This window comes from Galeopterus variegatus, unplaced genomic scaffold (genome assembly GCF_000696425.1).
Source record: "Galeopterus variegatus unplaced genomic scaffold, G_variegatus-3.0.2 Scaffold1325, whole genome shotgun sequence".
In the NCBI taxonomy this organism is placed as follows: domain Eukaryota; kingdom Metazoa; phylum Chordata; class Mammalia; order Dermoptera; family Cynocephalidae; genus Galeopterus; species Galeopterus variegatus.
In genome coordinates this window covers 19,560-32,690 of record NW_007727436.1, presented here as the reverse complement: position 1 = coordinate 32,690, position 13,131 = coordinate 19,560, and the positions used below count along the sequence as shown (strand labels likewise).

The 13,131-nt window shown below is 43.8% G+C and overlaps 1 pseudogene; it reads left to right on the top strand.

Annotated features, from left to right (window-relative positions):
* Nucleotides 1–4,555: 4,555 nt before the first annotated feature.
* Nucleotides 4,556–12,882, top strand: LOC103593355 (annotated as a pseudogene).
* The last annotated feature ends 249 nt before the right edge of the window (nucleotides 12,883–13,131 follow it).

Below are 13,131 nucleotides of genomic sequence, written 5' to 3'. Positions count from 1 at the left end.
TTCCAAGGCTTTTACAATAGTTATCTGTGATGAGGAGATTATGGGTGGGTTTTTTTTTTTTTTTTTTCTGGCTTACTTGTATTTTCTGATGTTTCAACAACAGACTTATACTGTTTTTCTAATAAGCAAAACATTATTTTTAAAAGTTATATAATGAATAAAAATGACAGCATGATTGAATAAACATCTCTAGGAACTGCATCAATATATAACTTCAAACAGTTATTTTACCGCAGTCTCCAGATATTGGTTATAGGATGAAGCAATGTATGTACGGCCTAGGTATAAAGTTAAAAGGATGCATGCACTAAGGAGTGGGAATTCTTTAGCTAGAGAGTTACAAAAGGAGGTTTCATCTAGTCAGAGACCAGTCCCCCACCACCCCTGTCTTTACCCTGTGCCTGTTCCCAGGGACTGTGCAGGGTCGGATGGAAGATAACCATCATCCCAGCATTGACGAGAGGGGCTTCCTTCAGTCTCCAGCACTGAGTGGGAGCAGGAAGAAGGAAAGAATCACACTTCACAGATCTCAAAATTCCATGTGAATTTCATATTCTGGGTCCCCACAGACTTGAAGGAAAAGGTCTGAATTTCTGTTTTTTCCCATTAACTTTATAATAGAAGTACATAGGCCAGGAAACCTATTCAAAAGTTGTGTTGGTTCTTGGCAACAATGTGTAGAACAAGGTGGTTCAAGTGCATCTCATGCTCTGAGACACTGTATTTACACCAGTGATCTGGACAGAAAGTCTCACGATGGAGACTCTGCTGTAACCAGCTTTCCTTTACAACTTCATTTACATACATACATACACACATAAATAAATAAATAAATAAATGTTCTAATTATTCAAAAAAATTATTTTAGCCAGTATATTTATTTTAATATCTTACTAATCTTTCTAAAGTAGTAAATTCACCAAAAACATTTTTTTTTTCCTGAAAGAAAATTGTGTTTAATAGAATGCCTTGCCTTCTTCTAACCTTTGTGCCTCAGACAGATATACGCCCCTTTTCTGTCCACAGGCAGAGTGCCAAGGTGCCAGGGACCTGAAACAGCCTGATCGCCTTCCTACCCCACCTTCAGGACCCCTCCAGCTGGTTAGGTTCCTGAGAGCATTCCAGGCAGACCTCTGGCAAAGCCTGATTCTGACCCAGTGTCACTGTTGCTTAGCCTGGTCATCTTCCCCTATGCACTGTGTGGTGGGACCGGAATACTTCATGCCCTTTCTAGATCCTAGCACTGAACTGGCTCTCCTTGTGTGTTCAGTAAATGTTTGCTAAACACCTAAATGAATTCATAGGTTCATTGACTCTAAAGGTACAATCATGTTTGCTAACTGATAGATTTCTTTTTTAAATCCGAGCTCCACATTTTCAAATCAATGCAACTGCTTTCAATTTACTGTTAACTCAATACTAATTTCTTTTATAATCTGGCTTCTTAACTCACAATTCTTTTATTTGAATCAGAAGCCTTCCTTTTTAACAAGTTCTTTTCTTGTCAAGCCCTGAATCAGAAAACTTCAAATATGAAAAAACTTTGGAGTATATTTAGTTCAAGCCCTTCATGTTACAAATAAGAAATCAGAAATTGAAAAAGGAAAAGTGACTTGTCCATGTCACCCAGCTACTTTGTGGCCAAAGGGGTGGGACCCAATAGGCAGAGAGGCATTTGGGCAGATGGACCTAACACCCCCATCAGCACACTTACCATATGTCTGGAGATTTTCAGTAAGTGTGTCCACATCAAAGTGCAACTGGCTTTCTACAAAGTTTCTTATAAATTTGTTTCCTAGAGCTTCCTAAAAGAAAGTAATATAGCTTAACAAAAATAATTGCAAAATTTCCTCTTATTAAATAATACTTATTAGGCTTATTACTTATTATTACTTTATTCAAAATTTCATTATGCAGAACAAAGACACAAGGTGAATCCACTTGGAGGTTCTAAAACATCACAATAAATAACAGGATAACATTTGATTAGGACTTTACCTTGAAAAAAGTAACAATTATGTAAGTTTAGGTTAGAATTGTCATTATGCCACTAAGATTGTAAACAAAGAATGAGTTAAGTGGTGACAGTCATCTCTTGAATGAATTGTCATTTATGTCCTTTAATGGGCCTTCGATCTCCAGCCCTCAAATCTATTTTTCACGCTGCTTCCAGAATTAACGTTCTGAAATACAGATGTGAAAATGTCATTCTTCTGCTGAAAACCTTCAATAGTTCCAATGTAATGAAGTCAAAATATCTTTCACATTCTTGCTTCATCTAACTTTCTAGTCCTTTTTTCTCCCATTTGCTAACCTCTTCCCAAAATACACACACACGCACGCACACTCTCCTGTGCTCTTAGCACACAGGTTCACTTGCAGTTTCTCAGACATGCTGTTTCATTTCTGTCTTTGAAAATGCTTTCGTCCTATGCTGTCCAATATGGAGGCCACCAGCTACAAGTGGCCACTGAGCATTTGAAACATGGCCCGTCCAAAATGAGATGTGACGTCAATGTGAAATGAACAATGAATTTCACATACTTTGTACCAAAAGTTAATGTCAAATATCTTATTAATATTCTTTCATTAAAAATTGTTACATGTTGAAATGATAACATAGTACATATGTTGGGTTAAATAAAATATAATATTAAAATTTAAAGAGAAGAAGTGGTGACATTTTGGCAAATTTTTCTAACAAAACTATATGGTGATCTCTTACTTTCTATTAGATCCTCTCCTTTCCTTTCCATTACCTATTCCACAGGACAGTTATGAAGAGGGGGTGACTATGGCAAAAGCACTGAAAAGGGACTTCAGCACTTCCCAGACTCCTGTCAAGCCTCTGACATTCATGTCTTCGTTGCTGGAAGCATCATTCACTGCATAATTGGCATCATCCCTCTCTCATCATTGACGGTTCTAACTTTACCTCATTTGTCAACGGTTTCACTATGGAGAATTCTCCAAAATCATTCCCATCGCCTTACTGAGCATTTGCGTCTTCACTGTGCAGGTGGCGTGCGTGTGCATTCACGCGCATCATGCTGCCATGGACCTGCAGCACCCGAGAGCCAACAGGAGACTGAGAAGCCAAATACTGATGCACCAGGCGCAGCACCAGGCGCAGCACCAGGCGCAGCGCCAGGGCTAAGCAGGTGGATTAGCTTTGGAATTTGCAAGTTCCTTAGAGAGAATTTATACAAGAGTACTTCAAAAAGTTCAGGGAAAAATACAATTAAAAGATAATACAAATCTTTTCATAAATTTTTTGAAGTACTCTCTTATGTTATCCAGACTTTGTTTCACCACATAACTTTATAACACGGGAGTCTCAGATTAGGAATTTTCAAGTAATGTACCTTCTGTACTTAGCTCTTTTATTTCTTATGTTTGCCTCATTACATATGATGATTCTATCTAATCTCATCTAAGGATGAGAAGATATGAAACCTGGGCATTAGTTACTTGCCAGACAATGTGCAGGGTACCTTATTATGCATTATGTCACCGAATCTCAATAAGATGCCCATGAGCGAATTACCATTGCCTTTTATTGATGGGGACAAGAAGCAGAGCAAAGTCATGGGTATCACACAAAAGCACCAATGACCCCATCGGTGGCAGAACCAGGCCTCAAACACAAGTGTCGAGCCTTCTACAAACCCAAAGCCACGACAGGCTTTCCCTAAACATGACCCCAATATGACCAAATAGAGTAAAAACTTATGACATTTTATCCTACGTAAGACAGAAAGTTCTTCCAAATGATTGAACTTGTGATGTTAATTTCTGATGTGACTCCTACAGTCATGACAGCACCCAGCTAACCTATGCTATTCTCAAGGGGCTACAGCGTTAGGCATTGCTTTCTGCTCTTATAGTACTTTGAATGTTCCCAATTTGGCACTTATAATATTGCATGCAATTATTTGCAGTTGCAGAAGAGATTTATCAAAGCCTAAACTATTTATTATCTGGCACATTATGGAAAAGTTTTGCTGATCTCTGGATTAACAAACTAATCCATGAGCAAACAAGTTAAAGAAGAAGAATATTACAATAAGAGCCAATGCGTACAGGCTGCCGTGAGAATGAGCACCGCAGCTCTTCTAATACAAGGAAGGACACTGACCAGGGCTCCGCTGCTGTGCTCTGAGTCCATCTCAGCCTGTCCCAAGGCCACGGCTCCCACAGGGTGACAGTGACCACCACAGCAGGCCCACCCTTCAGAGCCACTGGCCTCCATTGAGCAAATGCAGGACCCTCCCCCACTGATCACCTACTTTAGCTCCATGACTCCCACAGTCTTTGCCCAATGTTCATTAAATTGCCTGCTAACCAGCTAGCTGTGCCATCAGTGCCACTGCTCATGCCCAGCAGCTGCTGCCGCACCTGGCCTGGGGAGTTGGTGGTGGGGCCAGCTCAGGGCCATGCGAGTGGGCACAACAGGCCCGGCCTCCCCTGGAGGCCTGAGCCCACAAGCACCCCAGCTTCGCTGTGCTATTCATGAAGCATGATGGCCAGCAGCATGGACCCCCAGTAGAGAATGGTTCTTTGCATAAGAAGGATTCAGTCAATGACAATGACTCTGAGCCCTACCTTTCTGGACAGTCAAATCAGAGTAACAGCTACCCGTTGATGAGCGATCCCTACCTGTCCGGCTGGTGCCTGCCGCCCACAGATTTCCTCATTCTCAGGTGCCTTGTCCACCTCAGGGGACCCTCCAATTCCATAGCTCACCACCTGCAGACAGAGCAGTAATGAGGACCTTCATCTCATGCATGACGCTGTTTTGTGGCAGCCCAGAGACCTGGGGAACAACATCTATCAGCAAAGGTTTAATTTTCCCCCCAAAGCCCCTGTGTTCTCAGGATGGGAGACAAATGGATCTCAAGGGCAGCAGACTCAGAATTCAGCACATGGAAGCAGCTACCCTTACCTGCCGAGCCGCCTGGGTGACAGGTTTTCACAGCAACACGCTAAACAAGGCCCCTGGGATGAACAGCCTGGAGCAGGGCATGGTTGGCCTGAAGATCAGGGATGCTACCACCTCTGCAGTCAAAATGGTGGGCTCCGTTGTCAACAACGTGGTGCTGACTGGTGTCCTTTCTGCAACAGTGGGACAAATGTAACATGCCAGTTTCAAAACCGACCTCACGGATTGCCAGCAAGACTGCAACACCACAGCCTAAGATGAAAGCAAAGAAGGCACACTGCCCCCTCCACCCCTAAAGCATAAACGGACATCAGCATCTGGGATAACAAGGGGCTGCTGCCAAGGCCCCAGCCCCCCAGCAGACACCGTCCCCTCAGGTTGTCCCCCAGCCTCAGCTCAGCCTCTCCCAGCTCAGCCTCCCCCATCAGCCCAACCATAATATCAGAGCCCTCAGCAGCCACCCCAAGCCGCTGGGTCGTCCCTCGCAGCAGAAGCGCAGCATGTGGGCAGAGTGCAGGGACCAGCAGCGATAGTGAATGTCCTGGAAACACCCCGCCCAGCTCTGCCCTGAGTGCAGACTCCCACCCCATCCTTGAGAAGCTGAAGGCTGCCACAGCTCTAATCCTAAAGACTGTGACTGGAACCTGAATAGCGGAGTGTGTCCACCATAGAGAGCCACGCCGAGGACGACACCCGTCACTCCATGAAATGCCCCATTCGGTGGAGCACGGAGCGCGGCCACAGGCGCTGGGACAGCTTTGCGCTCTGCTCCGCGAGTGACAGGGCCCGCTGCCGGCTCCTCGGCGTCCACGGGATGGCATTTCTGTGGGGCGGCCGAGAGGAAGTCCCCCCGTGCCAGGCACCAGCGCTGGAGTCTGGTCTCAGGACGAGAGGAAGGGGAAGCTCGACGTGAAGTGGATTTTTGTCAAGGACGCGCCCAGCAGTCAGGAGAATAACGACCACAAGCGGTCACTAAGTCCCGCGACTCCCAGATGTCCTCGGAGAAAGCAAAGCAAGCGCTGAGGATCGTCGCCTCCTATGAGCACCACCTCCATCTGCGACGACTTTTGTCACCAGCAGCGGCGCCGGGAGGGGCGGGAGCAGGAGGCACGCAGGGGACGCCGGATGGAAACAGACAGCGGGAAACCGGCTTCTTACGTTTCAACGTCTGACTTTGAAAAACGTTTGCAAAGTGTATGCTCGGTGCTGTCCCCACCTCGGCCCCGGTGCGTCGCCCGCGTTACCTTCTTTGTGGTTTATTTTTGCCCAAATGGATCCATGTGCACTTGTACCTTTTCTGGGTATTACGTGATATTGTAGAACTCACTAATAAAGGAGTATTTTTTTGTGAGCTTATCAATCAGACTGATCTAATGTGAAATTAAGTATCCTCAAAAACAAATAGAACAAAAAGCCTTATACAACCCAAAGGTTTTGTTTTGTTTTTGGTTTTTGTTTTTAAATTTTGGCAGAAATCATGCTGTTGTTCTTACATCCACGGTCATTTAGTATCTCTATATGAGACTTGGTGTTCCTTTTCCCTTTATTGGTTTATAGCAAACACAAGAAACCGTTTAGAGTGTCCTGTGAAATCTCTTCCAAACACGGATGTCAAAGTTAGTGATCACCTTGTTCAGCTGGTTTGCCGTTGTTATTAACTATGTTATCTGTCTAAAAGGCTAATCTGCCCATTTGGTTTTTTACTAGACAGATAAATTTTACATTTCAAATCTGGTGAGCATGATTTTGCTTTCTTGGAAGAGTATTCTTTCGTCATCGGTGGCCTGCACCGAGCGGCTGCTGTGTCCCTCACTGCCCCGTTGTCTGATCCATCTGAGTGGTGATGGGGCTCAACATGCAGAGAATTAGGAAGACGTTTTAGGTCTGGTTCGGTGTTCAAGCATCCTTAGTTGTTTGCAGATCATTTTTAATTTCCTCTTTTTACTTCACTCGAGAATCCTAATGCCATCTTAAGTTTTTGTACCAATAATACTGAGCTTTAAATGTAGGGTCTGGTAGTTCATTGTGGTGCTTGACACCCCCAACTGTGAGTTTCACTGTGTGTGTCTAATCTTTTTCTTCCTGTTGAATGGGTAAAAAATGCAAAAACTAACAAACAAAAAAAACTTTGAGAAAGTGAGTTTGCTGTCATGTTTGTGGAATGAGGAACCATTGAAGAACTTGCCACCACCTGGAGTTTGAGTTTAAGCATGAAAATGGTGCTGACGCCTGATGCTCTAGCACACCGAACCTTCATGTGCCATTGCAGAGGATCTTCCTGTCTTAGAGAGCAGATACCCTGAAAACTATTTACTCCAAAAGACTCTCTGAGTCAAAGTTTAAGCTGTATTATTTAGACTTGTATTTAGAACGCGTCACTTTCTCTGAACTGTTACTGCCTATAGAGTCATGGACAACATTGGATAACTTTCCTCTAGGAGAATACAAGCCTTAATAAACAAAACCTATTTAGAAAGAAAAAAAAAAGTCGAGGTTACTCTAATTTTGTTTTTGGTTTTAATTTCCCCGTATATGATGATAACAATCTTTGCCCTCAGCCTAACTCTAATACATCCCCAAATCTACTTGTCTACTTGATTTTTCCTCTCAAGACATCCCAGATTCAACATGTCCAAAGTAATCTACCAGCTGTGCCCCACCCTGCCTCCAGACTTGTGTTGTAGCATGTTTTATTCCCCGATTTATGGGATTCCCAATGAGATAAATAAGAAAATCATCCTATTGCTTTTTGCTGTTTTTTTGTAATTCCTAAACTTGTCTGGAATCTGCCCTCAACTTCTCATTCTCCCTGACACTGCCACAGCCACAGTCAAGCTCAAGCTCCTCAGCTTCACTCTCCAGGACCACTGTCACGGCTTCCTCATCTACCTCAAGGCACGCACAGGTTCATTGTGTCCTAAACCACAGAAAAAAATTCTGACATGCAAACCTCACCATCTCACTCTCCCCTGTAAGACTGATCCATTACTCTCTATTACCCATTTAGGGTTAAGGCCTTCAGCAACCTGGCTTCTATCTCTTTGGTTCCATGCTAGAGTTGCACATGTATGATTGCCTCCCCAACATTTTAGAAAAGCACTGAGTTTCCATCTGTAAATCTACATGCTTCTGGGGAAGCTGACTCTACCCCTGCCCTGGAATGGAACATACAACTTATCCACAGAAATACTACTTTAAGAATGGGCCTGTGTGACCTCTGCTAGTCGAATCAGAATGGATCCAGGACTATTGCTGGAAATGCTTGCAATGAAGGTTCTGCACAGTGAGGTAGAAGGACAGAGGCCTGGAATCCTAGAGCTCAATTCAGCACGAGGAGGGAAGCCAGCTGAGGGCAAATGCTCTAGGAAAAAACCGTGAATCTCCACATGAAACTATGTTGGAGGCTGCTCCCTTGGGCATTTTCAATTATGGGAGTAAATAAATTCCCTTCATTATTTAATATAGTTGAACTAGAATTTGTATAAATAAGTAGATACTCCATGTTCATCGACTAGAAACCTCAATATTGTGAAGTTGTCAATTCTTCCCAACTTGGTCTATAGATTCAACACAATCCCAATCAAAATCCCAGCAAGCTATCTTGTAGCTATTGAAAAACTAATTCTAATGTTTATATGAAAAGGCAAATGACCCAGAATTGTCAACATGACATTGAAGAATAACCAAATTGGGGACTGACGCAGCCAGATCTCAGGACCCACTACAGAGCTACAGGACAGTGCGGTGTCAGTGAAATAACAGATGTGCAGATCATGGGACAGAAAAGACAGCCCAGAAATAGAACCATATGGATACAGGCAACTGATCTGACACAGAAAAAAAAAATGCAATTCAGCGGAGAAAGGATCGTCTCTGAACAAATTGTGCTAGAAAAATTGGACTTCCACATGCCAAAACAACAACAAAAAATCTAAACACAGCCCTTCACACCTGTCATAAAAATTATCTCTAAATGGATTATAGACAAGTGTTAAACACCATACCATAGGGCTGGCCAGTTAGCTCAGTTGCTTAGAGCACAGCCTTATAACCCCAAGCTCACAGATTTGGATCTCCACACCAGCCAGACACCATAAAAATTTAAACTTAAAAAATTGAATAAATAAACACCATACCATAAAACTTCTATAAGAAATTATAGGAGAAAATTTGGGGTATAATCCCAAAAGCACATTACATGACAGAAAAAGAAAAGCGATTTTAGACTTTATTAAAATTTAAAATTTCTACTCTGTGAAAGACAGTGTTAAGAGAATCCAATGACAAGCCAAAATAAGGGAGAAAATATTTGCAAAATACATATCTGATGAAGAACTTGCATTCCAAAATACAAAGAACTCTTAAAACTCAAACGTAAGAAAATAGCCCAGGGTTCCATCCCATCCTGGCCAGCCACATAAAAGAAAACAGCCCAGTTAAAACATGGGCCTAAAAATCAAAACACCTCATGAGGAAGATACAGGAATGGCAAATGAGGATATGAAAAGATGCTCATCACTTGTCACCAGGGAGTTGCAGATTGAGACAGCAAGGGGACACAACTACACACCCACTAGAATGGCTGAAATCTAAAACACTGACAAGGCCAAGTGCTGCGAGGCCTGCAGAGCAGCAGGGACTCTCATTCACTGCTGGTGGGAATGCAAAGTGGCACAACCACTGTGTAAGGCAGTTTGGCACTGTCTTGCGAAGGTAAATGTCATCTCACCATTCCACCAGCAACCTTATTTACCCAATTGATTTGAAATCTTATTCTCACACAAAATCCTGCAAAAGAATGTTTATACCAGCTTTATTCAGAATTGCCTAAAACTGGATGAATAAGCAGATTGTGGTCCAGACATACAATGAAATATAATTCAGTGATGAAAAGAAAGCCATGAAAAGACATGAAGGGATCTTCAGTACATGTTGTTAAGTGAAAGAAACCAGTATGAAAAAGTTACATGTTGCTTGGTCCAACTCTATGACATGATAGAAATTCAAAACTATAGAGACAGTCAAAGAGAAGTCACCAGGGTTTCTGAGAGAAGGGGGAAGACAGATGAACAGGTGGAGAACAGGGGATTTTTAGTAGGTAAAATGTGTTTTCTTTTACTATAGGTCTGATTCCATAACCACACCTTGTGTTTCACACTCTAGGACCAGCAAACGAATGTTCTTCTATGAGTATTTTTCTTAAGTCTGTATTTATTCACTATTCATGTTGTTGACTGAAATTAAGGCTGTGGAGGCAGAAGTAATTTTGTGAAGTTTATCAGGAGTCAATTGTGAAGATCATCTTCCAGAAACACCATTCTACAAAGTCAGAGAAGTGCTCAGAAGTTTATCATAAATAGAAAAGGCTTTATAGTCAGAAAAAGGCTGACGAGAGCAGAAACAAAGAACAAAGAGTGGATTGGTCATTTCAAAGTTACTTTGCTTGCAAGGTAGAGACAGGGACAGGGAATAATGGAAAAATAGCTGATTAATTAACATCAGGTTGGTTCTGGCTATCTCTTGTGTGTAAGGATTAAAGCAGAAGGAGACGTCATTATCATACCTATTGAAGATTTAAACTGGCTTGTGTTGGAAATTGGCTGTTCTCTCTTTCTCCTGACTTCTCAGGTCAGACCACCACCTAAGTGAGATGGAATTGGCAGGAGTGACTCCATTTTGGGTTTTTTTATTCTGGTCTGGTGGAGCCTAGTGCACGAACTTAGTCCAAAACAATGGCCTCTGATAATTTGTGTTTAACAATATATTCATCCTGTAATATTGTAAAAATATATATTCAGTCTTTTTACCATATCCTGGCATACAACTCCTAAAATCCTTAGAAACTCCAAAGTGCTGTCTTTTTGTATGATCATGAGTTGAGTTGACTGATGGCTGGCAGTCCCTAGGTATTTTCAGGATGGGGGCTAGTACCAGAAAGACCAAGGTGGGACTTTCAGTCCTACCCCCAACCTCCAGGGAGGGGAGAAGGGCTCAAGGTTAAGTTCAACAATGGCCAATGACTTAATCAATTTGCCTGTGTAATGAAGCCTCCATAAAAACCCAAGAGGCCTGGGTTTGAACAGCTTCTGGATGGCTGAGCGCATGGAGACTCCTGGAGGGTGGCACGCCCTGGGGAGGCGTGGAGCTCTGTACCCCTTCCCTCATACCTCATCCTATGCATCTCTTCATCTGTATCCTTTGTAATATCCTTCATAAAAAAACCCCAGAAAATGTAAGTATGTGTTTCCCTGAGTTCTGTGAGTCATTCAAGCAATCTAATAGAGTCCAAGGAGGGAATTGTGGAAACCTGGGTTCATAGCTGGTTGGTAGAAGTTCCAGAGGCCGGGACTTGCAACTGGCATCTGAGATAGGGTGCAGCCTTGGGGACTGAGCCCTCAACTTTGGGATCTGACACTATCTCCAGGTAGACAGAGTCAGAGTGTAATTAAATCAGAGGATACCCAGCTGGTGTCTGCTGCAGAATTAATTGCTTGCTTGCTGGTGGGGAGAAATCCCCACACACATGGTCACAGAAGTCTGTCTAATGTGTTGCTGATAGTGCTGAAAAAGCAGAGGAAAACACACGGTTTGTGTGTGTGCGTGTGTGTGTTTTCCCACTCATGCTAATTTACTCAAGTAATAATCTTTAAGCACTCTACCACAAGCCAGGCACTACTCTATGTTAAACGTTTTTGTATATCTTTGAGAATAGTTCATTCCTTACTGTTATTTCATTCTACATTGGTTGTACAGCATTAGCCTATTTAACACTGTAAACTTTTCCCAGTTGTCAAGTGCTCTGAAAACACGTGCATACCTGTCCCTTCAGGAGTCAGATCATCCTATTATCGTCTTATGTGAGCTTCCTGTACAATTAAATATTTCACCATATAGTTGTTTACATCTCTTCTGTAAGCTTTTAGAGTTAGGGGGCATTGTTATTAAAATGATCTTGTAAATATATAATCACGAGTTAAAACCTTGTGAAACACAAAGGACTCAAAGAAATACACTTTAATATTAGTTTTGTGGGGGCCAATGAAATATATAAAATTATACAGGGTTTTTAGTAAGGTTCAGAGACCTTTACATGTAAAGGAGAAGCAGAGACTTATCTTAAAAACCAAAGTCTTGCAAAATCCAATCAAGTGAGCAATTTGTATGGACGGTAGCGTTCTGTAAAAGACTCCAATTATGTGATAAATATAACATAATCCAGGGACACGACCTGCCTCCTGAAGTTATGGAGCCATCGACATGGAAACTATAAACAGAGCTGAGGATTGTGGACGAGACTGTAACGTCTCAACCACAATCTCCTGTGTACACAGAAGGTCACTTTTTCCTTCCTCGTGCCTGTGTGCCGTTCGCCCTCGCTCTTTTTGATTAAATAGACTTATTTGTCACTGCTCTTTCAGGTTCACAGTTGTACTGAGTGGGAGGCCCAGAGTCCCCTATACCCTGTGTCCACCGCCTGCACCCGCTGCACCCTGACACACACTACAATGGATGAGACTGCCTTGGACACGTGGACTGTCTTTCGTCGTGGGGAAGCGTCTTGTCAGTGTCAGGAAGAGTCTAAACGTTTAGGAGAATCAAAATCTCACCTCCTGGGGGTAAAGAACATGCCAGCCGCCCGGGCCTGGTTCCTCCCGGCGCTGGGGACAGCGGGCGGCTCCGCGGTGATGCCCGGGCTTCTGGAGCTGGCAGCAGGACCGGGTGCCGCAGGGGAGGAGCAGTGGGTCCCCAGCCCCGTGGGCTGTCCCGGGAGAAGGATGGAGCCCGAGGAGGGGAAGTTCACGAGGGGCTGGAGTGAAAGGAGAATTGGGCGCTGTCCGGGCGTATTTGAGAACCGAGAACCGGGACAAACGCACAGAAGGTGGGTTGACGTTCTCTCTGTCGCTGAGATGCCAGGAGACGGGAAGGTGCTGTCAGTGTAGGAAGGAAGACGGAAGCTGGAAGGACCAGATGCGTCGGCGTCGCCCCTGTCATCAACCCGCACGTGCGGCGTCTGCAGCCACTGGATTGGGTCTCCCAGCCGTGCGAAGGACCAGGTGCGTCAGCGTCGCCCGTGTCGTCAACCCGCACGTGCGGCGTCTGCAGCCACTGGTCTCCCAGCCGTGCGAATGCCCGTCCCTTCCTTCCCGGAGCGACGCCGCGTGGCCGGGACACTCGCGCAGTCCCGGGAC